The 23,952-nt window shown below is 36.8% G+C and overlaps 1 protein-coding gene across 6 annotated transcripts in view; it reads left to right on the forward strand.

Moving 5' to 3' along the window:
* The first annotated feature begins 591 nt into the window (after positions 1–591).
* CSNK1G3 (casein kinase 1 gamma 3) overlaps positions 592–23,952 on the forward strand; it is a 124,395-nt gene continuing 101,034 nt past the window's right edge. For 2 of the 6 annotated variants that reach the window (XM_060093288.1, XM_060093292.1), the window contains exon 1: positions 593–1,007. The gene's annotated coding sequence lies outside the window, so the exon portion shown is untranslated. Of the gene's footprint in view, positions 1,008–11,589; positions 11,642–23,952 lie in introns of those variants that run through there. The other 4 variants (XM_060093290.1, XM_060093293.1, XM_060093291.1 and 1 more) reach the window with 3 other exon arrangements.

The following is a 23,952-nucleotide window of genomic DNA, read 5'->3' on the forward strand; positions in this document are numbered from 1 at the left end:
GAGGGTTACCTGAGCTCACAAACTTAGTTCTCTATAGACAGCAAACGGAATGCAAACGTGAGCCACAGTTTATATTTCTAAGCAGCTGAATCCCTGATACAGCCCTGGATTTACAAGAAAGTGGGGGAAAATGTCAACCCAGTGAGGTCACTCCCTCTGGCTGGGCCCTAAAATTCTTTGGCACCTGAAGGGCTGTGCTCCGAACACTCGGAAAAGCCTCGGCACCCTGACTTGGCACAATGGCGCCTTTAGCCTCTCTGCTCATTCAAGCAGCGGGGAACTTTTCGTAGCTCCTCTAAACCATGGGAGCGTTTTCTCCCAGCTCTCTCCACAGACCTCGCCAAACGTCTCCTCCCAAGGCCTCACCCAGGGAGACATCGCGAATCCACAATTACTCCACGATCGCTACGCTCACCGCCGGTGCGGAGGTGGGGAGGGAGGCGTGGCTTCGCCTTTATAAGCCTTGCCAGCCAATGAGCGTGCTGCCTTTCTTCCGGTCGGCGAGCCAACCAATCCGAGCAAGTCGGTGTAACCTTCGGCTCTACTCGGCTCTTTTCGCTGATGCGGGCAGCTCGAGTGGCCGCCGCCGCTAGAAAGACGCTTTCCTTTTTAATTTTTTTTCCAAGCGTTCACTTCCGGGTCCGGCGCCGATCCGGATGCTCGAGGCAGAAGGATGTTTGACCTCCGGATAAGCGAGGCGCCGCTGTGCATTCATTCCCGGCTGCATTGGTGGCGACAGCCGCGGCCCGGGCGGCGACTCTCCGGCCAGAGGCGGCGGTAGGACGCACCGGCAGTAGTGCGGCGAACGAGTCCGAGCTGCGTTATCTCCCTCGCTCGTTCCTTCCCCCCTACCTCGCTCGCTCCCTCCCTGCGTGCCTCGCTTTCCTCCTCCGGCCGCCGGCGGGTGCGATGTGCCGCCGCCGCTGCCCCAGCCGCCGCTGACTGACGGAGCGGGGGGCGCCGCCCGCGCCCGGGACCGACCCGCCACTTGCGGCCGCGCCTTTGAGGTAAAGCCCCGTTTGCGTTGGCGTCTGGCCGGGAGGCCCCGGCCCGGCGGCTGCCTCGGCGCGGCCGCGGCGCCCTCCTCCCCGGGTGGGGCTGGGCGGGCTGGGGTCCCGGGCTGGGTGGGGTGGGGTGCGGTGGGGGCGGCGCCGCCGGCGGGGGCCCCGGGGAGGGGTGGGCGAGGACCCGGGAGGGCGGCGCGGAGGCGCGGGCTAGGGGCGGCCGCGGCCGGTGGGCGAGGGCGCCTCGGGCTCGTTGGGCAGGGAGGGGGCCGCGGGCGGCTGGCTGGGCTGGCCGCAGAAGTTGCCCGAGTGGTGCGGAGCGAGTGGGGACGGCGGGAAGGTGGGCGAGCTGGGAAAAGGCAGAGGCTTTTGGGGGGAGGATTGAGAGGTCAGGAGTGCAGCCCCCAGCGCCCCGCGATTGTGTCCAGACAATTCCCTTCGGAGAGGGGATTTTAGGCAGGCCCTTCGGAGTGGGGATTTTAGGCAGGAGGGAGGGAGCCGTCGGTCGGCTGGAGGAGGTGTCAGGGGCCAGCATTCATTTCTGGGAGAAACTTCCCGATGGGGTATTTGTTTTAATGGGGGGGGGGTAGGGATTTACCTATTCGATAGAGCTTTTGACTTAGCTCAGAACTTATCCAAGGCATTAGTCGGGGGCTCAAAATTACTCTGATGGTTACTGTTAGGGTGCTGCTTTGTTTGTTTCTCCCACTTGCAAAGGGGAAGTGACCCACAGGAGCGTCGGCTCTCTTGGTCCACAGCCCCTGCGTTTCTTTTCTGCGGGGTGGTGATGGAGATGTGTGTTTGCTCCTGGGGTGAGGGTAGTTAGGCCTGTGTTACGATCATTCCAGTTCTCTCAGGGAAGGAGGAAAAGTTAATGAGTGGGAGTGTGTTTGGGAGATGGCTACTGTTGCTACTCTGTGCGAATTAGTTTTAACTCTGTTGTAATGAGTACCAAGGCTGGTCAGCAAGTGACCCTTTTTTAACCTTTGGTTTTAGAACATCGACTTTAATTGGACAATTAAAACCTACTGATTTTTAATAAGTTAAGGAAAGAAGTTAGTACTTATTTCTTTTACGTTTGCAATTACTTCTTGTCGTAGGAATGACATTTGCCCACAGATAGTAAAAGAGGTTAAACTATATCTGAGTTGGAATACTTTTTAAAATTAAAAATATCTAATTAGTAAAGCCATGTATATATTTTTGAAGAATATTTGCTTTCCCTGTAAATAAGCAGATTGTGAAAGAAAAATATCACAAAAGTTATAAGATGTGAGGCCAGTTTAAGAAAACATTTCCCACCAGAAATCAGATCTGGTTTGTGACATTCTTAATAACTTTTTTGGCAGAGGGGAGTGGAGAGTTGTGTTTAGTGTATTTTGTAATTATTCTCAAACTTTGCTCTAACTGTATTCTGAGTTAAGATCAATTATTTTCTTATTTTATATACATTAGCCTTTATAGTTGCACAAAAGATGAAAATCATATTTATGGGATTGGAAGAAAGATGTAATAAGATAAATTTCATGGCTTTGGTATAGATTTGTAGCAGAGTGTATAGGCATTTTTGCATTCAAGGTGCTTGCATTTCTGAATATGCCTCAGGTATAAGGAGTAAGTAGTTCTTATTAGAATGGGGGACAGAAAGTTTAATTTTGATGTTGATATGTATGAGACTTTTGGGGGAATCTTGGAAAATGATTATCTTTTCTGATGGTTTATTGTGCTCACTGTCCTCTTCTGCCATTCATCAACTTAAAACCTAATGCATTATATAATTATTGACATTTTCATTGTTAGATTTGCAAGCATTAACTATTAACAAAACCTTCAGCACACAGAAGTCACTTATTCCTTCAAATAAAAGAACTAGGATTAGAACAAAGGAATAGTTTAGTTCAACCTGAACCTTTACCTTGTGCAGGGGACTTTTGCTATGTGGTGAGGGTGGAAGAGTGGTAGAAACATGAGGAGGACTAAGACCCAGTAGCTACCTTTAAGGGAGAAGCAGACATGCACAGAAATAATTGCAACGCAGGACTCCTGTGGGGTGTATTAGAAATGTATGGAAGCATGTACACGCGCGCGCGCGTGTGTGTGTGTGTGTGTGTGTGTGTGTGAGATACGAATTTTGACTGGGGAATTATAAACGAGGTTAGAGCTGGTAACACTCCATTTGGGGCTTAAAATATTTTAATGGTCAAAATGGGTCGGTGTGTGTGTGGGCTGGTGTAGGTAGTTTTGTAGGTGAAGGGAGCAGTTGAGAACCGGCATACTGGTTTGGTATCATGGGGCCTGTTGAGCTGGACCTAAGGCTGCTGTGCCAGGAGGTCTCTGTGGGAATTGAAGCTGTAAAGTTAGGTGGAGATCAGTCCATGGACATCTAGAATGCCTTGTATTTAAAAGTGAGTCAGTTTAAGGTATGAAGGTCCAAGTGTATAGATTCTATGCTGATAGCAAGTAGGTAGGCAAATAAAGCTAGTAAGTTTAAAGGAAACAAATTAGAATAGTCAGTTTGTTATCATTCATGCTGATGGAGGAAAGCAGAAGAGTATATAATCTAAAACAGTTCCTGCATGGCTTTGTCATATTTCTTTGCTTGCATTTGGATATGAGTGTGTGGTAACCTGGTAATTGGTTTTATATGAAATAAATCTAGATTTTAAACATATGACTTGGGAATCTTTCCCTTTTCTTCTCTGGGTGCCCCCTGTTATCCCCTTCATGCTGGGAATAGACCATCATTCTGGTGTGGTTTATTGGTTCACAAGTTTTTCAGAATGGAACAAGTAGTTGTTTAGTTTCAAAGGGCTTCCCAAAAGGATGTATCAGACTAAATAGTGGGAATGCTGAAACAATAAATAACAAAATACAGGTCATTGGATAGTTATATTATTGTTAATACACTTTAAGGTGAGATTTACTATGGATAAAGTGAAATGTGAAGAATCTACATAGGAAGAGAATTGACTATACCAGTAAGATGAAAACATGAGAAACTTCCACAGTTATGGATAAATATATACAGGGTTTTTAGTCGTCTTAAATATTGACGACTCTAAAAAAATTTAATCCCAAACTTAATCATTATGAAAAGAGTGCTTAGAAAAATATCACCCTTATGACACCATTGTTTAATCATCTAGTCACGTAACAGGGGAGAGTGTTTGATAGTTTTTTACTGACTATTCCCCTCTTAGTGTTCAATAAGGATTTACATTATAACTGAATTTGTATCTTGAACCTCCTGATAATAACAATACCTATTACAATTTATTAAGTGCCCACTTTGTCTAAGGACCATAAATGATAACTGTTAAGACGACTCTCTGAGTTAAGTGGTGTAAGCCTTGCTTTTGACAGTAGGAGGCAGAGTTTTCTAGAATTTAAGCAACCTGTTTAAGATATATCTTGGAAGTAGCAGAGTGCATATTTAAATCTTTTTCTTTTCTTTTCTGACTTCACAGTCTTAGACCAATGATGTCTTCTCTAATCTTCCATCTTCTTCCTTTTTGTCTTTTCTCATGCAGTTGGCACTTAGTGGTATTGATTGATGTTGTTAGTATGTGTTTGGGTGTTTGTTCTTTAAGATATAATTTCTTTGGAAATGGCGGTTTTGGGATATCTGTAGCTCCCTACTAGTAGTGAGTCTCTAGGAGCAGAAGATATGGTTCTAGTAACGTAAGCTACCTCAGAGTATCATTTTTGTGCTGATCTGTAGGAAAGAACCATACATGAGATTGTTAATGTGTGGAAATCAAGTGTGTATTGTCTATTAATGGGAAGCGACTTTGGAGAGCCTCTGAACTAGTCAGAAAACATGTAATGGGACAGATAAGCGGGGATGGGTAAGTTTTAGAGACACAGTGGAGACTGCTGTTAGCCATGTTTTTTCTAGCTCCCTTCTCAAAGCTGAGATTTAGGAACTATAAATGTTTGGCTTTCCTTCTATAATGGGACCTATGGAAGGTGCATAGTGATTTGTTCTTAAACTCCCTTGCATTATGTTCTCTCCTTCTACTCCCTGCCCAATCATCCTGGTTCTGAGGAAGAATTCTTAACAGTGAACTTGAAGTGCTTGTGTATTTGGTAGATAAGACACACATTTTGATCATTTTCTTTACTAATGATATATCACATAGTTATAATTTAATTAAATGAAAATCTATAGCTAAAATCTATGTCCACATGACTATATCACGTCCACATTTTTTTATAGCTTTTACTGTAATTAGTAAAATCTCATGATGTATATACTCTTTTTCTTAAACACAGATTTCTAATGCTTTCTTCTTCAGTGAGGTAATGTAGATTTTAACTGTATTCAAATTTGTTACATATATTTAGTTGATTTTGTGTTGAACTACTTTCCTTAGCTGATAGCTACGTTGGAAAAACAAGGGGGCGGGGGAGAGGGTTTCTCTGCCATTATATTCTTCATCCCGATTGAGAAAATTCATATAAAGTGCCATGATGTGATGCCTGGCACATAGCAGGCGCTATGCAAATCTTCTCTTAAATTTAGGAGTTGCTGATATATATGAGTTGTCAGAGTGTTGATTGGTGCGTAGAATGAGCAAAGACTTTTGGGGATAGCCTATTACAGGAGAATCTCTGAGCTCACCTCTCTTTAACCCACTCAAAAGATTAAGTTATACTCTTCATTCATTTACTACTTGATGTCCATGCTACATTAAATGGCAGTAGACTACACTCTAGTTTGTTCTTGAACTTTTATTCCCACCGGTTATTGTGTACCGTGTATACCTACCAAGAATCATTTGTCTGTGTACCCAACAAATTGTTAATGGCAGTTGTACTTGTTGTAATTACATAGTTTAATGAGATGTTATTCAGTGAACTATGAAGGCGAAAAGGTGTTTGTATGAGAGCCAGTGGCTGCCTTGGAAACAGGTGAGTAGCTGAAGTCACTTACAGTTAAAATCGGTGTAGGTGGAATTAAATGACTAGGGAAAAAACCCTAAAAGTTGTGGATTTTGCAATAAGATTCTGCAATAAAATTGCTTATAAGTGTTTGTGAGATGTCTTTCCATGTTTAAGAAGCAAACTGGAAATCACAGGTGATGTACTATGCGTGTGGTTTTTGCAAGAAAGATAAAGTAGAACTATAATCCATGGACTCATGCTTGAAGGAAAGGCCTTGGCCCTGCATTAGAAGACTGTCTTGTGATTGTATATTTTTGTGTTTTAGTTGCATTAAAATGTTTCAGGTAGATTCTTTTATGATTCCCCTTTTTAACTAAGTTATGAACTGTTGGTTAATAATAGTATATTAAAGGGGTATCTACTTCTAAAGTAACACCTAGTTTATACTCTTTCATTGAGATTTGTTTAACAGCATCGTCTTTTAAAAAAGAGAAATACTGGTATTCCTGAACATATAGTCATTCATGCGTTAGGGTGAATTGTTTAATTATTAGGTCACATGGTTCCCACATGTTTCCTGATAGGATCCCTCGTCTGATTTCGTATGTTACCTTTCAGCTTTTATTACAGCATCAGGGTTGGAGAGAGCCTTCTTGTATTTCCACCATCTCCTCAACCTGAGTAGGGACTGCAGGAGTGAATTGGTAGAGGAAATTGTCCTTTGGAAGAGGAAATGCCATACCCAGGAGCAGTTGAGCTTGGTGCAAAGGCTGCTGCTCTAACAGCTTACAGTAACTACTTGCCTTTCTTGTCTAGCTCAGCCCAAAGGCAAAGGAAAGCTTATAGGTGTTGAAAAAGGAGGTCGAAGTTGGAGAAGGAAAGGTAGATGGGGTATACTCTTTATCTTGGTGTCACCACATTACAACACCTGAAATGCGGTAGCTCCTGAAATGGAATGCTGAAGTATGAAGGCAGGGTTAGTTTTTCACAGCTTTGGTTAGCCTCTGTGAAATTTACTTGGCTCTGCTTTCCTATGTGTGTTGGATTCATCCTCAGACTGGTAGCAAGATCCTGGTGCACTGGCCAGGACATCTTTTGTGCAAGCCTACCAGCATATTTTCCCCTTCATGTTTTATTGACCAGAATTAGGTCACTTACACTTCCAAACCAGTTATGACAAGGGGGACAGGGTTATCATAGTGAGTTTCTACCAATCAGGATATATACCCTTGCAATTGGCGATGGGGTCACATTTCCCCGAGTTACATGGTGGAGGGAGGATATTTTAAAAAAATTGTGGGAAGGAGGAACATGGGGGAAATGGATGTTAGAGAGGCAATCAATAGTGACCACCACATCTACACATCTACTTGTTTTAAGGATGAAAATAAATAATGCATCTAAATGCACTTTGAACTTTAAAGTGTTGTACACATGTAACGGATGAAAGATTAGAAAGCTGCTTCTATGTGACTATCTTAAATATGCTCAGGTATGAATATTTTAGGAACTGAAAACACTGCTAGTTTTCTTATTGACTAACTTTGAGTCAGTAAAATCAGTTAAAGATTATACTTTTTTTCATGGAACTCATAAAGCTATTTTAACTTTAAATGAAACAGTTGTACTTGTAAACTTATTTAAATTTTTTCTGTGTTGCTACCCTCCTTCTTGGACAAAACTTGTCCGCATCTTTGATCTCATCAGATTTCTTTGTCATACCTGGAGGAGAATAGATGCCTTGAGGAAATGGGAATTTATCAGTCAGAGAAATGGTTTATTTTGAATCAAAGAATCTGATTGAGGTAGGAGGGAAAGATAGGTGTTACGTATCTTGAATACAGCAAAAAAATAAAAAATAAATAAAAATTGTGGGGGCAGGGGAGAATCACAGACTTTTAGAATTGAAATGAATTGTGGGAAGGTTGAGTGAAATGCTTAAGTCACACACCTGGTTGGTAGAACTCTCCTATCCTCATTGATAGTGTAGTGCTCTTTCTGACCAAAAAGTGAGAGGCCATGAAAAGTTTTGTCTACTTTGCAGTTTTGCTCAGGACCATGGGCCAGTTACGTAAAGCAGTCAGCCAAGTACCTTTAATACAGATATCTGGGTTCTCAGGGTTTGGAAAATTGTAGCCAGAGTTGGTGTGTGTGTATGTCTGTGTGTGTGCATGTTTAAGTAAAACAAGCAAACAGACAAATCTTTTAATCTTCTCTCAAGCAGTTGACAAAAACAGCGTGCGTGTAGACACACACACACACACACACACACACACACACACACCTCTCAAACCTGGACTGCTGAAAGGAAAATGCAGAAGCAGAATGAGTGATGAGCGCTTGGAATAATTCATATATTTTTATTTTCAAGAAAGTTGTTATCTTAAAGATTTCTTTGTTTTCAGTATATGTAAAAGAAAATTGTGTGTGTGTGTATGGGGACATATATGGAGATACATGTATGTATAAATACATAATTAATATACAGAATTAATTGTTGTAATTCTAATTGTTGCAGTGTTGTTATAAATATACAGGGTAAATCCATCCATCCCCTGGAAGGATATTTACGTTAATGATAGATATTTATAGATTTGGAATGATTTTTATTTTTCTACTTTTTATACTTCTCTGTAGTGTATGGATTTTCAGCTATGATTATGCATTATTTTTACCATTGGAAAAAAAATTACTTTTTTTTTTGAGGGAAGAAAATAAAATTCTGGGGTGGGGTGTTTTCTACCAACCTAGAATTTAACATATAATTCTGCTTTCATTGTATATTACCTTGAATAGGGTGTACCTTGAATGCACTGATACTTTGTAATAGTATTTATTTTAAAAATTGGACTTATTACAAATTATAGATCTTAAAATTTTAAGTTGAAATTGGCCGTATGATCCCATTTGATACAAGTATATTTTATAAAAGTAGTGGACTTCTGAATTTTTCTAATTATTAATTGTGTTATCTTTTTTTAACTTGCTTGGTTTTGACTTCAAGTGGTATACTTGGCAAGGTATCAGAGTATGATATATTGGAGTCAAAGTTATAGTCAGAGTTTCCTGTAGTAAAAAGGGAAGTGAAAATGTTTTTTTTCCCTTACACCCAGTCTGTGTTATGTTTATTTTCTATTTCTGTGAAATACTTATTATATATTCTAGCAATGAATACTTTCAAATGGCAGGGAAATATAGTAGGTAATGTTATAGGGAGAGAAAATTCCCGTAAGACTATTCCACTAGTCTTACGGTGTGTGTACACATGGCTATAAGGCCTTTTCATAAAATCCTAATTTGGTGTGCAAAAATAACCTAGCATTGTTTTGGAGGTGAAACTAGTAAGTATCAGTTATTGGTGACATTTGAAAAACTGGTATTTGTAGATGCATATTTTTGTAAAACATTATTTTATTTTCTCCTTTTGTTCCAAGGATTTGAAAACAACATGAACACTGCCACCCTCCCCCACCCCCCCAAAAGTGTAAATCTTAAAGATGTGGAATCTTGTAATGCCAGTTTTTATTTTAAAAATGGTAGATAATTTACTGAGTTCTTTTTCTATCATATGAGTGTCAGGGCATATTATGGCTAATATTTCTTTATATATTTGAGATTCTGAAAATATTTGTAGTTAAAATATCAAAATGTAATCAGCTCTTTAAACTCATTCTCTTGAGTATTTTCTGGTAGTCTGGTGGAAGTTGATAACTGGAATGTGTATTGTGTGTTTATTGTATACTGTTAATCTAAATACTCTACTAATGAAGGTTGTTTTTTGAAGGCTGATTGAAAAATAAAATCCTGAGCACTGGGAATGAGAATTTCAAATAAGTTAAAATAAATTTTACCGTACCCACTTAAAAAAAAGTCTTCCAACTGAAAATTAGTAAATTTTTTTCTGTGACAGAGTAAACAAGAGAACAAAATCGGGCAATTTTAAAGACAGTGCTTTCAGTCCTTGCTGTAGGGCTGGGAGTGCTAACTTACTAGTAGATGAGAGAAAAGGATTTGTGGAAAAGGCAGCTTGGACCAGTGGTTCTCAGCCCTGACTTCACATTAACATTTTCTGGGGAGCTTGAAAAAATTACAGATATTGGGATTCTACCCATGCTACTTTATATTTGAATCTGGGGATGGGGCCAAGGCATTGATCTATTTTAGGATTTCTACAGGTGATTCCAGTGTGCTTCAGGGTTGAAAATGACTGATTTCTCCTTCTTTTTATACACATCTCTTAGATTTTTTTGAAAAAAGTCTTCCTTATACTTTCAAATTCTCTTTTTAATCAGAGATGGAGGTGTGAAGATGAGATAGAAATGCATAGAAAATATATGTAAGAGGACCAGGTTAATGAAATGACTTCTCTTCAGGGTTTCATACTCAGAATGCTTAGTGAAGACACTTTATTCCTTGTTCATTAGCAGCTTTTGAATAGTATAGCACCAAAATTAGAGGAGCTTTGAAGTTTGGAAAATTTGTTAAAGGGAAATTTATCTAGAATAAATTAAGGTACCAATTCAGATGCCCCTAGAAATCTTAAGAAACCTAAGTGATGTAAGCAATCCTGTCTTTAAAGTTAGTATAAGAATGTTGCTCATCAAAATTTGATTCATTTTAGTTATCATATTTTATTATATTTATCATATTTGCAATATCATTGAGTTGTATTTTTCATGGAACGTAAGGATGGAAGGGGCCTTAGTGGTTACTTAGTATAACTGTACTTCTACTGCTTTACTCTCTTTTATACCGTTGTTGATGAGGTACTGTCTCTGTTTTTCCCCTCGGTAGAAATAGTTTAGTAGTTCAGTTATAGTATATTGTGCGTGTAGTATATTGTTTATATTGTATGTAGTCACTAAATATATACATATAAATGCACTATGATAATAGGGTTTTATGATTATTGTGTCTTATCATTTATGGCAAATCAGGGTCCATGGTAACTTATTTGCTGCTGCTTCCAAGGTCAGGAACACTCTTACCAGTTTTAGCATTTTTCTTGTGACAACATAAGAGCAAGCCATTTTATGAGTTCAATACATTAAATTCCATTCAATGCACATTTTTTGCATGGTGGCAAAATTGGATTTGCATTTCTTCTATAAATTTCAAGGGTTAGATTTCTGTAAACTGCCCTGATAGGAGAATTTGTGTTAGAGAAATTTAAGGGTGGATAGAGTGTAGAGGGCATATTATGTGTGAACCATTGGGAGACTTTTAGAATTATTTTGAGTTCATCAAAATACTGCAATAAAAGCACATGATAAAGAGGTTACCAGTTACATTTTGCACATATAATTAGTAATAGAGTAATGGGTACTGTTCTATAGGACCACAATTGCTTATCAACAATCTGACATCTAAAATGCTCTGAAAACCAAAATTCTTCTTTTGTATGTTTGGCACAAATTGGTTTTCTTCACAAAACCTGTTGTGAACTGTTTGTCTTTATTTCATGTATTTGTAGGTTTCACTGCAGAAATAGTAAATGTTTAATCATAGTGTGCTGTCCCAGACTTCTCTGTGCCATTACAGCTTTCTCTATGGGTGTTAAAAAGTATATGATGTTTACACACTGTATCACCTGTCAAAAATGCCCTGAAATTCTGAATTGCAAAATGTTTAACTGCAGGAACTTTGGAAAAGGAACTGTGGAACTGCATTAATTTGCTTCTACCATTTATTTCTTGATAGAAACTACTCAGCATCTTAGTCCTCTGAGATGGAGTTTGAGTAAGATCCTGGTAAATATCTTTTACTTTTTACTCTTGTAAATATGTATATACCAAGAGGCACTTTATTTTAATCTGTGTTTATTTCTCTAGCAGTTGAAAGTTTTTCTGGTTTTTTGACACTGGGTCTTGTGGGGCCCACTGTGGTCCCAGAAGCATTGTGTAATTAGGATTCTTGAGATGGAAAATGTTTCGGGTAACTTTGGCATAGCTGAGTATTCATCACACTCTCTTTAGTCCTTGGGGTTATGTAATTTTACCTCTGTACATGGTAACTTCATGCCACAACACCTGCAGGCAGCCCTCTTTTTACATATCTTGGCTTCCTTTTTCATAACAGAAAGAAGGGGTGTGGTTGCAGTGCCTCTATTTTAGTTTCCTTAAACTTCCTTAACTTGTTTTTTAGAGTTCACTGCAAAAATCTTTATACCTACTCTGGCTTCTTTTTTTTTCCCCATCCTGTCTGTTTCTTTTTCTCTTTTTCTTTTCTTTATTACTTCCCTGCCCCCAGCCCCTTTAAAATAATATTCCTCAGCCAGAGAAGTTCATACTTATGGTATTCTGTATCAGAAAAATACAGAAAAATGTTTGCTGGAAAGGTGACAGAAGTAAATCTGCATATTCTGGTATTTCCCTAAAGAGGACCTTTTGTAGGGGAGTGATTATTGTACTGCTTGTGCAGTGATAGTGTTCTGTGTATATGGTTTTTGCTTTCTTTCCATCCTTAAATACTGAAGGGTAATGGGGTCGTGAGCACTGTGGTACATGTATTTTTGTGTTTACCAAGATTCCAGGCACTTTAAGGTATAGATCCTAATGGGAAATTTATACCTTATATGGTTAGGTTATGTGCACTTGCTATGTGCTCTGAAAGCACTATAATTCTCTTGTAGGACAAATTATACCTTGTATTATTGTTTGTTTAAGCTATGTGGTGGCAGGGATTACAGTGGTCTTATTTGCCATTTGTATTTCCTGTGTTTGGTACATAATAGGCCTCTAATGATTACTAATTTGTTGAATGAATAGATTAATCATTTCATCTTTATTAGGGAGAATTTTAACATGGAAGAACCTTGATTAAATGCCTCCTGAGGCACCATGCTCATCCCAAACCAATTTAGTTTGCATCATCACAGCTATATGAGACAAATTTCAAACAAATAAATTGGGCCTAATTTAAATAAAAGAATAAACACAAGCCTGTGACTTATTTACTCAGGCTTAAAAGTAGAGAAACACATTATAGAAAGATTTCTGAAATGAAATGCATTCATGGGCTATCCAGAAAATTTAGTTAGAGGAAATATTCTATTTTTTTTGAGTGTTTCAGTTAACTGTGATTGTATTGTAAGATATTTTTTATATTAAAGTTATTCTCTTTTTTCTGTTTTTCACACAGCAAAATTCATTCCCCCTCACAATCAAATTAGAAAACAATTTCATCACCTTAAAATATTCCCTCCTGCTGCTCCTTTGTAGCCAACCCCTTTTCCCACTCTAGCCCCTAACAACCACTACTCTATTCTTATAATTTTGCCAGATATCATATAACTTATAGGAATAATGAATCATGAATATAATATAAATTACAGGAATCATGTGGTATGTAGCCTTTTGAATCTGTCTTCTTCCACTGTGCAGAATGCATTTGAGATTAATCCATGTTGTGTGTGTATCAGTACTTTCTTTTTGCTGCTGAGCAGTATTCCATTATATGGATGTACTTCAGCATGTTTATCCATTCACCAGTTGAAGTATTTGTTTCTAGTTTTTGTGATAATGAATAAAGCTGCCACAAACCTTTGTGTGCAGTTTTTGTTTTGTGTGTGAATCTGAGTTTTCATTTCTCTTGGGTAAGTTTCTAGGGGAATTGTTAGGTCATATGGCAAGTGTGTGTTTAACTTTATAACAAACTGTCAAACTGTTTTCTGAAGCAGCTATACCATTTTGCATTCCCACCAGTAATGTGGGAGAGTCCTAGTAATAAGCAGTTCATAAAATTTAAATTGGCTCTGTTGAATTACTTTTTAGTAATTCGTTGGTTTGATTGCACACTAGAATATCTTGACAATAATATTAGTTCTGAACATGATATTTTTATAGCTGTAGATCTGTCAGACAGAGATGTAATTTAGGGGAGCCTCACTTTTCAGTGAATGCAGTCTTCCATATGCTTTGGAACTGTTCTTTCTTGCTGAGATCATGCAGCCCTGATCTTCGTAAGAAAAACTAGGCCTTAACTAACCCTGGTTCATATTGGGGATTAAGGTGCCTTTGGATCAATTCTGTGTTATCTGTCTTCAGGTTTACAGCACTTACTTTGGATTCTTGTCATTTGAACTGGGCAGAAGGAAATCCTTCCTGTGGAGAAGTGGTTGTACTTTCAGCTTATTTTTGTCACCTGTTGCATGTTTCATTCCACAGTTTTGTAGAAGTCAACTTGCTTATTCATGGTTTACTGTCAATCATACTATTCAGTCCTTTCTATGTTGAGAGTTGACAATATTAGCTTCATAACTGAAATTTCCTAATGCTAATACCCTTGAATGACTGTTTTAAGTCTGTGGCCTTTGTCTATACTAGACTGTTGTTTGTAATTATGTGTTTTTATAAATTAGGAAATAAACATTGTAGTTAAGAAGAAAGGATATAACTTTGTTATGAGAACCATGCATGAAACCGCTACTGAGGTTCCTGAAGTATTTTCTCATTTATCTGGCATTATTAGGGAACAACCTGTTAGATAAATTAGGACCTTGAATTTATACTTAAATATTTTCTTATTTAAATTTTTTTAAATGGTAAACTTTACACGGTAGTACTGTTTTCTCAGTGTTTTCTAAACATATCAGATCTTGCTGATGCAGGGCTCTCATTCTGAACATCAGTTATAAAATATGCTATTATGCATAGATGTCTATGAATTTATTGAAGTCTATAAGGTTGTTTTCTTCCTGTTCTCTCATGTTTTTACTATTCACCTCATATTTTCTCTTTTAAGTTTGATTTCCAGTGTAAACTTGTTAGAATTATATTAAAATTAAAATGGGGTTTAGGGGCTCTTATTTAATGAAGAGAATATGCATTTTGTGACCTCCTTTAGTGAATTTTTTTCTTCTGATTCATAGCTCTTGGAAAGTTGAAATTACTGTATAAATGACTTTTGATTTGTGAGGTGTTATTCCACTTGCTTGTAGTATCTCTCAGACCTATAAATTGCCGCCTGCCCACCTGTACCTTTTTCTTTCCTCCTTTATTTGGAAAAGAGATGATCATATAAATTAACATTTTTAAATTTCTAAGACAGTTCATTTGTTCATTCATTCATTTACTTGTTTCTTCAACAAAGTTTTAACCAATGTCTGCTGTGTGCTATGTATTATAACAGATAATGGGGCGACAGAGTTGAATAAATTATGATCCCTGTCCTTGAGGACATCAGATTAAAAAATGGGCTATCTTAAAATTAAAGAGTAAAAGCATTGTCTCCTGTCTTCCCTGTAAATTGGTTGTGAGATGTAGAGATTTGATCAGATTCAGTTTCAATTTTTTTCTTCCATCAGGAAGATCAAAGGTTGTTTTTTCTTTTTGTGATGTTAGTGGCAATTGATGATCCTTGCCTAGTTCCATTAATTCCTTAGGAGTTGCATAATGATGAGATTTGAATTCTGTCATTTCTTACTTTATTAGACTGGAATACATTTAAAGGAAAAAAAAATCCCTTCATCAATTAGCGTTGATTGGTATTATTCCCAGATTCCATATTTGCACATTTGTCTACTTGCTAAAATTTATTTGTAACCCCCAAATCAGTATCCCTTGTGCTTTGCCATTCATTAATGGACATGAGCTTGAGTAGGGTGGCAAAAACTTTGAGTCACTGGAGGGGCGTGTTCCCAGCTGAAGTCAAACTAGGTGCTCTGCTGTCTTGTTTTGCTTTTTAAGGCCTATTTAGTGCTTTTTGGGTGATTTAACTGTTTAAATTGGCCCCCAAATGTAGTGCTGCACTGCTGTCTAGTGTTCCTAAACCCAAAAAGGCTGTGATATGCCCTATGGAGAAAATACATTAGATGAGCTTAGTTCAGGCATGAGTTACAGTGCTGTCAGCTGTGAGTTCAGTGTTAATGACTCAACAATATGCAGCTGACCCTTGAACAACAGGGATATGAACCATGTGGGTCCACTTATATACTGGGATTATATTCAGTATTAGTACTACAGTACTATACGACGTCCAGTTGGTTGAATCTGCAGGTGCGGAACTACGGGTCGGGTGAGGGAGGGACTGTGTATATGGAGGGCCACCCACGAGTTATATGTGAATTTTCAACTGCTTGAAGGGTAGGCGCCCCAACTCCTGTGTTGTTCAGAGGTCAGCTGTATATTAAATAAGGTGTCTTTAGACAAAATCACACATAAAACAAGGATATGTATTGATCAGTTGATGAAAATGTGACCAGAGGATTGTAGGAGCCTAACCCTGTATTTTTCATAGGAGCAATGGTTCAGTGTTTTCAACCTTTATAAAACGTTAACTACTGTGAATCAACTGTTTTTGGTTTTGCTGAGGTACAGAAGAGTATCCTTTTTTAACTGATAAAAAATATACAACAGAAAGTTGGAAGTCATGGAAGTCGAGGGTCATTAAGAGGCTTGGTGAGACCTTTTCTGGGGAAGTTCATTGCTTCCTGGGTCATTTCTGTGCCTGGTACAGGGTAAATACTCAATAAATATTTGTTGGATGTAAGTAAGTGCCGCCAAATAGAACATGATTTTCCTTGAAAGCTTGGTTAAATTTGATATCATTCCTGTGATTGGGATTTGCAGTCAAGTTTGTGCTTAGAGGTAGTGAGATACCTACTCTTAGAGATTGATATTGGGAATACTTCAGTAATGTAAATTTAGTATGATGTCTGCTTGATGTTTGATTTCCATCACGTAGGAGATGAGGGTGATCTATGCTTCTCTCGTATTTATAATAAGTGCTTAAGGGGCTGGACATTTTCAAATTAAACATTCCCTTCTCTTCCAAATATTGAGACTCATTAGCTATGATAAGGGATATTTCCAATGGGAGTATAAATTCACCTGGAAATTGAAAAGAGGAGGCACAAAAAGACATTTTGAGGACCAATGAAACAGTCATATCCTAGTTACTAGAGAATAGTCAGACCTGGATAATTAGAAAATTTACTTAATTAGACTTTCAGTAATATTTATGTATGTTAAGAAAGTTTAGCTTTTAATACAATTTCCTATTTAAAATTGACTTAGTTATAACTGATTATAATATAGTATGTTTTGCTGTTCCTTTGCTATTATGTATTATACAGTAGCTTTCAAACTTAGAAATATTTTTGACTACAACTCATTGAAATACATTTACCACAACTTACAGAAATATATTTTACATTGTGACCTAGTGATACTTATGTATTCATATAAAGAACCGAAACACAATCTCACTAAACAAACTATTCTTACTACATTTATGCACTCCATTTTCTTTCTTTTTTTGATACTATTTTATTTAAAAAACTGTTGCTTAAGACCTATTAAGTTGGTTTAAAGATCCAATAATGGGTCATTGTCCACATGTTGGAAAACACTGCTCTCTTAGTAGGAATATACAAGGGACATCACTGAAATCAGGTTTCAAAAATGTAAAGTGTTGTAGATGATAGTTACTAAACATTTCTGAAACAAAATATGTTTCCCTAGTATGTAATTAGAAAAATTGATCTCCATTTTTGACATTACAGTTAATGATTTAGCTTTTAAAAATAAGTGTTTAGCCTTTTCTTAGACAACCACAGTTGAACTCATGCCAGAAACCAGTAACTGGGACACTTGCTGCTAATAGAAGCATGTGATGTAACGGCTAGCCGTCACATCACAAATATCCTAACTCATTTAAATTTTGGAGAAGCTTGTAGACGTGTCATTTTTATAGAGACTGCATAAGGCATTTGAAACACTGAATGGCTCATTTCATGTATTAAAAATGGATTTTTAAATTTAAGATAACAAAACAGTGAGAAATCAATGCTGAGACAAGTAACTTGTGAAAAAAATTAATTTAAAAATTTCCATTCCTTGTGATTTTCTATTTACAAAGGACACTGAATAGCATGCTGAACATGAAAAGATACCTATAGAAACTTTTAATATTTAATATCACAGGTACATGAAACAATTCTATATTGATTGCAATAATATTTTGGAAGATAGGTAGAGTACTAATAATTATTTTTAAAAATTTAGAACTGCTCATTAATGTTTACTTGAAAGCTTTAGCTAGCTGTGGTGGAGGTAGAACATACATACTAATATGTTCTCAGACTACTTTGATTTATCTAGTTGCAACTTCAAGGAGGTCAGTTGGCTCTGTAATGTCCTAAATTATTGGGCCATGCAGATTAGAGAATCTGATTTTCTGTTTTCTGTTTTGAAGATTCATCAGTGATCATCAAATTAGAAGTATGCCTGTGGCCTACATTTCTACTCATATAATCAGATTATAAATGTTTTCTGTATTTAGAAGCTCATTTTTATCTTTATTAGTGGATGATACTCCATCAAAATTGTAATTGTTTATGAAAGCAAAGTAATTGATTACTTTAGATATAATAGATGAATAGATTATTCATCCATTCTCGAGGATAATTTGAAAATTCATCCTTTTGATCAATTCCGTCTTTTTAATATAGATATTTAAGTAAGTCAGTGTGCTGAGAATTATGATAGAATCAAACATAATTTTAAATATTTTGTTACCATTTGTGTGAATTCATGTCAATTTAATCACATTAAATACATGTTTATTCTTTTTGGTTGTATAATGTTTAAGGTTTCAGTTAAAGAGGTCATATCTCTTATAAAAATTAAAGTATCCTTAAGCCCTGTAAATCACTACTTTGTGTTATAAGAAATTGTAAGCCAGGAATATTTCTATGAAACTGTCTTTTCTCAGTAGTTTTTATTTCTATGGTTGTCTAATTTTTAAGTTTTCAAGCTGTATTTTTCTATTCTCTTCCTTGTAATTTTTGAATTGAAAGCTTCTGAGAGAAATTTTCAGTTATTACTATTGACTGAATCTGTAGATATAATACAATACTAAGATTAATTGTGGGCTTTTTATCAACTGGTATAATTTTAATGGACACTGAATCTTACCTACTCATATTTCTGTTTTTGCTTCTCTACTAGAAAGTGGAAAAATTAAGTATGGGTGCTGAACTGCATGTTATCCATTTCCTGTTAGTATTACATAGTTTTATTTCTAATATTATTTTACTTCCCTCCTGATTTGTTTACTTAAAACTGTTCTCAGTCTTTTGGTAGTGTGTGTGTATTGTAAACTGCCTTATATACTTTTCTATAACAAGGTTGGCTTTTAAATTAAGTACAGATGTTATTTAATTTTAGGATACATTGTTTCTAAGAATATATTTATAAAGTAATACAGTGAGAAAATAACAGTTTACTTTTTAGTGGTTCTTAACTTTTTTAGCGTCATACAATCTGTTGAAAGCTATAGATTCTCTCTTAAGAAAATGCTTAGGAGGTCCATGGATTTCAGGTTAAGAACTCTACACCTGTCTTTAGTATAGGTGGACTCTATTATCATGCAAAGCAAAAGTAGGGCAAATCAAATCAAAACAAAAACTATAATTTATAAAAGTGCTTATTAATACTTTACTATTCAATTATTTGAAATATTCTTATCAAGTTCTGATCGTATTTTTTTAGTTATTTATTTTAGGATGAAAGTTACCTGTTCATAGTAGAGTTAATCTTTTTATTAAGTTAGTGCCTATATATGGTAGAATATTAAAATAATACAGAAATAGTCTCTTGCCTCATGTCTTTGAACTTTTCAGTAGATGAAACCACTTTTTTTTTTCTTGAGGAAATATTAAAAGCCTGTCACTAGATGATAAAAGAAGAAAAGAACACTACTTTGAATAGGACCGTTTAATCAGGATCCTAGATAGAAGAAAATTTGGTGTTTAAAGGATGGGTCATTTTGATATTTTTCAGAGTACTCTAAAGTGAAAAGGAATTTATTGTTTTCACAAACTTTAATATTTAAGTATATAGCTTGTAAACTCTCCCGTGTCTAGTTCTAGATTCCTTCCTCTCTCCCAAACTCCATATCTAAACTGTCTCTAAGACTGAGCATGTTTGAAACCACTTTTAATTACTTCACTTTTAAATGCTTCAGGTGGTTACTGACGTAACTTAAAATAATGTGCATACAGTGTTCTCTTTGATTCTGTGTCAAGTTTTGCATTTTTTTTTTAAACTAATTTTAACTTTATTTTTCCAGCTTTTTTGAGGCAAATAAAATTGTATCTATTTAAAGTGTACACTGTAATGTTTTGGTGTATGTATGCATTGTGAAATCATTATCAATATCAAGTTAGTTAACACATCCATTATGTCACATGGTTACCTCCCCCCCACCCCCGCCGCCCATTAGAACAGTTAAGATCTACTCTGTTAGCAAACTTAAAGTATACAATACAGTATTATTTACTATAGTCATCAGGCCGAACATTAGATCCTCAGAACTTACTGTTTTTATAACTGAATGTTTGTATCCTTTGATCAGCATCTTCCGTTTCTCCCAGCCCCTGGCAACCACCCTTCTAGTCTCTGTTTCTATGAGTTTGACTTTTTTTTTTTTTTTTTTTTTTAAGATTCCACAAACAAGTGACACCATACAGTATCTTGTCTTTCTGTGGCTTATTTCACTTAGCATAATGCCTTCCAGGTTCATCCATGTTGTTACAGTGGCAGGACTTCCTTCTTTTTTTATGACTGAATAATATTCCATTGAATAGACCATATTGTCTTTATCCATTCATCCTTTTTCATCATTGCTTTGGCTATTTGGGGTCTTTTGTGTTTCTATCTGAATTTTTTGGATTTTTTTCTATTTCTGTGGAAAAAAAGCCATTGGAGTTTTAAGGATTTCATTGAATCTGTTGATCACTTCTGGTAGTATAGACATTTTAACAATATTAGTTCATCGAATCCAAGAACATGGGATATCTTTTGATGTAGTTGTGCCTTTTTCAGTTTCTTTCATTAATGTCTTACAGTTTTCAATGTAAAGGTCTTTCACTCTTTGATTAAATTTATTCCTAAGTATTTTATTCTTTTTGATATGATTGTAAATGGGATTGCTTTCATAATTTCTCTTTCAGAGAATTCATTGTTAGTGTATGGAAATGCGACTGAGTTTTGTATGTTGATTGTGTATCCTATAACCTTTACTGAATTTGTGTATTATATCTAATAGTTTTTTGGTAGAGTCTTTGGAAACATATTGTGCCAAAACTTATGGGATGAAGCAAAAGCAGTTCCAAGAGGGACATTTATAGCAATATATGCCTACATTAAGAAAAAAACAAAGGCCTCAAATAAACAAACCTAATTTTACACCTCAAGGAACAAGAAAAAGAAGAACAAACTAAGCCAAAAGTTAGAAGGAAGGAAGGAAATAACAAAGATCAGAGCAAAAATCAATGAAATAGAGCCTAGAAAAACAATAGAAAAGATGAAACTGAGATTTTTTCCTAAAAGATAAAATTGTCAAACTCTTAGCTAGACTAAGGAAAAAGAGAGAACACTCAAATAAAATCAGAAATAAAAGAGGAGATATTACACCTGATGCCACAGAAATACAAAGGATCCTAAGAGACTACTGTGAGTAATTAGATGCCAACAAATTGGATAATCTGGAAGAAATAGATAAAGTCCTAGAAACATCCAATCTACCAAGACTGAATCAGGAAGAAACAAAGCTGAATAGACCTGTAATTGCTAAGGAGATTGAAACAGTAGTCAAAAATCTTCTAACTAACAAAAGCCCAGGACCAGATGGCTTTACTGGTGAATTCTACCAAACAGTTATAGAAGAAGTAACATCAGTTTTACTCAGACTCTTCCAAAAAATTGAAGAGGAGGGAACACTTTCAGACTTACTTCTGGAGGCCAGTATTACCCTGATACCATAGCCAGATAAGGGCATTACAAGTAGAGAATATTACAGGCCAATATCCCTGATGAATATATATGCAGAAATTCTCAATAAAGTATAAGCAAAGTGAATTTAACAGAATATCTGAAAGATTATACACCATGATCAAGTGGGATTTATCCCTGGGATGCAAGGATGATTCAACATACACAAATCAATAAATGTTATACATGATATTAATATAATGAAGGATAAAAATTGTGTGATCATCTTAATAGGTGCATAAAAAGCATTTGACAAAATTCAGCATCCCTTTATGATAGAACTCTTAACAAATTAGATATAGAAGGAATGTATCTCAACATAATAAAAGGCCACATGTGACAAGTCTACAGCTAACATCTTACTTAATGGTGACAGGTTGAAAGCTTTTCCTCTAAGATCAGGAACATACAAGGATTTCCACTCTCACCACTTCTGTTGAACATAATATGGGGAATCCTAGCTAGTGCAACTCAGCAAGAAAAAGAAAGGTACCCGAATTGGAAAGGAAAAAGTAAAATTGTCTGTGTTTGCAGATGCATTATCTTTTGTCTACTGAGTGATGAGATTTTAGCTCACATACTACCTCTTCCCCTTCTGTGTTTAAACGTGTGGATAGTTATTACGTTTACTTCATCTTTTGCTCACCTTTTTTTGTTGTTGTTGTTTTAGCAAATTTTACATTATCCCTTTAATCTGAGTTTAGTGAGGTGCAGATGTTCATATTCCTGTCCTTCCCTCTACCTCTTCTACTCCCCCTTAACAGCTGAGCACCTGTCAGTTGTAGTGTTATTTTAACACTGTTAAGGTTGGAAAAATTTCTATTTTCTTCAATAACATGTATCTTTTTTTGGTGGGGGGATAAGATTGATTCTAAAAGCTGGAAATCAGTTAACCTTGCTTACACTTTTAGGACTTACAGTAGAATGCCAGGGTTAGTTTTCTTTCTTGATTAGCCCTCTGGGCCGTTTTTGCTATAGCTCAGGAAAAATTTCTTTTTCTTAACTTCCTCTGCCCTTCATATTAATTTCTCTTATTATTTGGAAGTTGGAGGTATTGGATTGCTTCTTTCTGCCTCTTTTCCTTTATTTTTTGTTTCTTTATATTTTTGTTTCACATAATAGGATCATTCTCCCACCTTGTCTTTGATTATTCCATATAATATAGCATTATTTTCTTATTCTGTGTATATATTATTGTCCTTCTCAAAAGTGTCTGAGGATTTTTTTTTTTAAGTTTTTGTATTTTTAAAAATTTGCTTTTTTGGGGGTATTTTTCTTTCATATTGTTACCTTTCTCTTGATTGTCAGTTCATATTTGTGAAGGAGTGATAGGTTAATATTTCTGCGTAAATGGCTTGGGTTTTCTTTGCTGTTCTGTTTGCTGTTTTTTTCTTTATCAATCTCTTACACAGATGGCGCTTATTGATTGGCACATTCCACATCAGGCATGCACTCAGGGAATTAGTTTTTAGGCAAAGAGTTCTTTAAAATGCCAGATGGGGACAGGTTTTATTCTATGATGCCAGCAAATACTCCCCCTCCCCCCTTCTTTGGAACTTCCTTTGATTTCTTTAGAGATTTATTTTTCTTTTTGTTTTGTGTTGTTCTTTTACATAGGAGACAGTAACAATAGTTAGTAGCAATTATCCACCTCCCCCATTTTGTCCCTGCCTCCCTTCCCTTTTTCACTCCTGCTTACTACCTTTTCACCTAACTTCCTTTAGGAAGCCTTTTGGAAGTCTGTCTGGCAGATCAGCTCCTTACTCTGCTGTGGTCTTCTCCAGCACTTAGTTTGGGCATTAGCTTCCTTCATTGCTTCATCTGTCAGCATATGCTTCTGGGCTTCCCTGGTGGCGCAGTGGTTAGGAATCCACCTCCTAATGCAGGGGACATGGGTTCGAGCCCTGGTCCGGGAAGATCCCATGTGCCGTGGAGCAACTAAGTCCTGGTCCGGGAAGATCCCATGTGCCGTGGAGCAACTAAGCCCTGGTCTGGGAAGATCCCACATGCCGTGGAGCAACTAAGCCCGTGCGCCACAACTACTGAGCCTGCGCTCTAGAGCCCGCGAGCCACAACTACTGAGCCTGTGTGCCACAACTACTGAAGCCTGCGCGCCTAGAGCCTGTGCTCAGCAACAAGAGAAGCCACTGCAGTGAGAAGCCTGTGCACCGCCACAAAGAGTAGCCCCCGCTCACTGCAACTAGAGAAAGCCTGTGTGCAGCAGCGAAGACCCAATGCAGCCAAAAAAATAAATAATTAATTTATTTAAAAAAATATATATATGC

Source organism: Mesoplodon densirostris, chromosome 3 (genome assembly GCF_025265405.1).
Source record: "Mesoplodon densirostris isolate mMesDen1 chromosome 3, mMesDen1 primary haplotype, whole genome shotgun sequence".
NCBI lineage: Eukaryota > Metazoa > Chordata > Mammalia > Artiodactyla > Ziphiidae > Mesoplodon > Mesoplodon densirostris.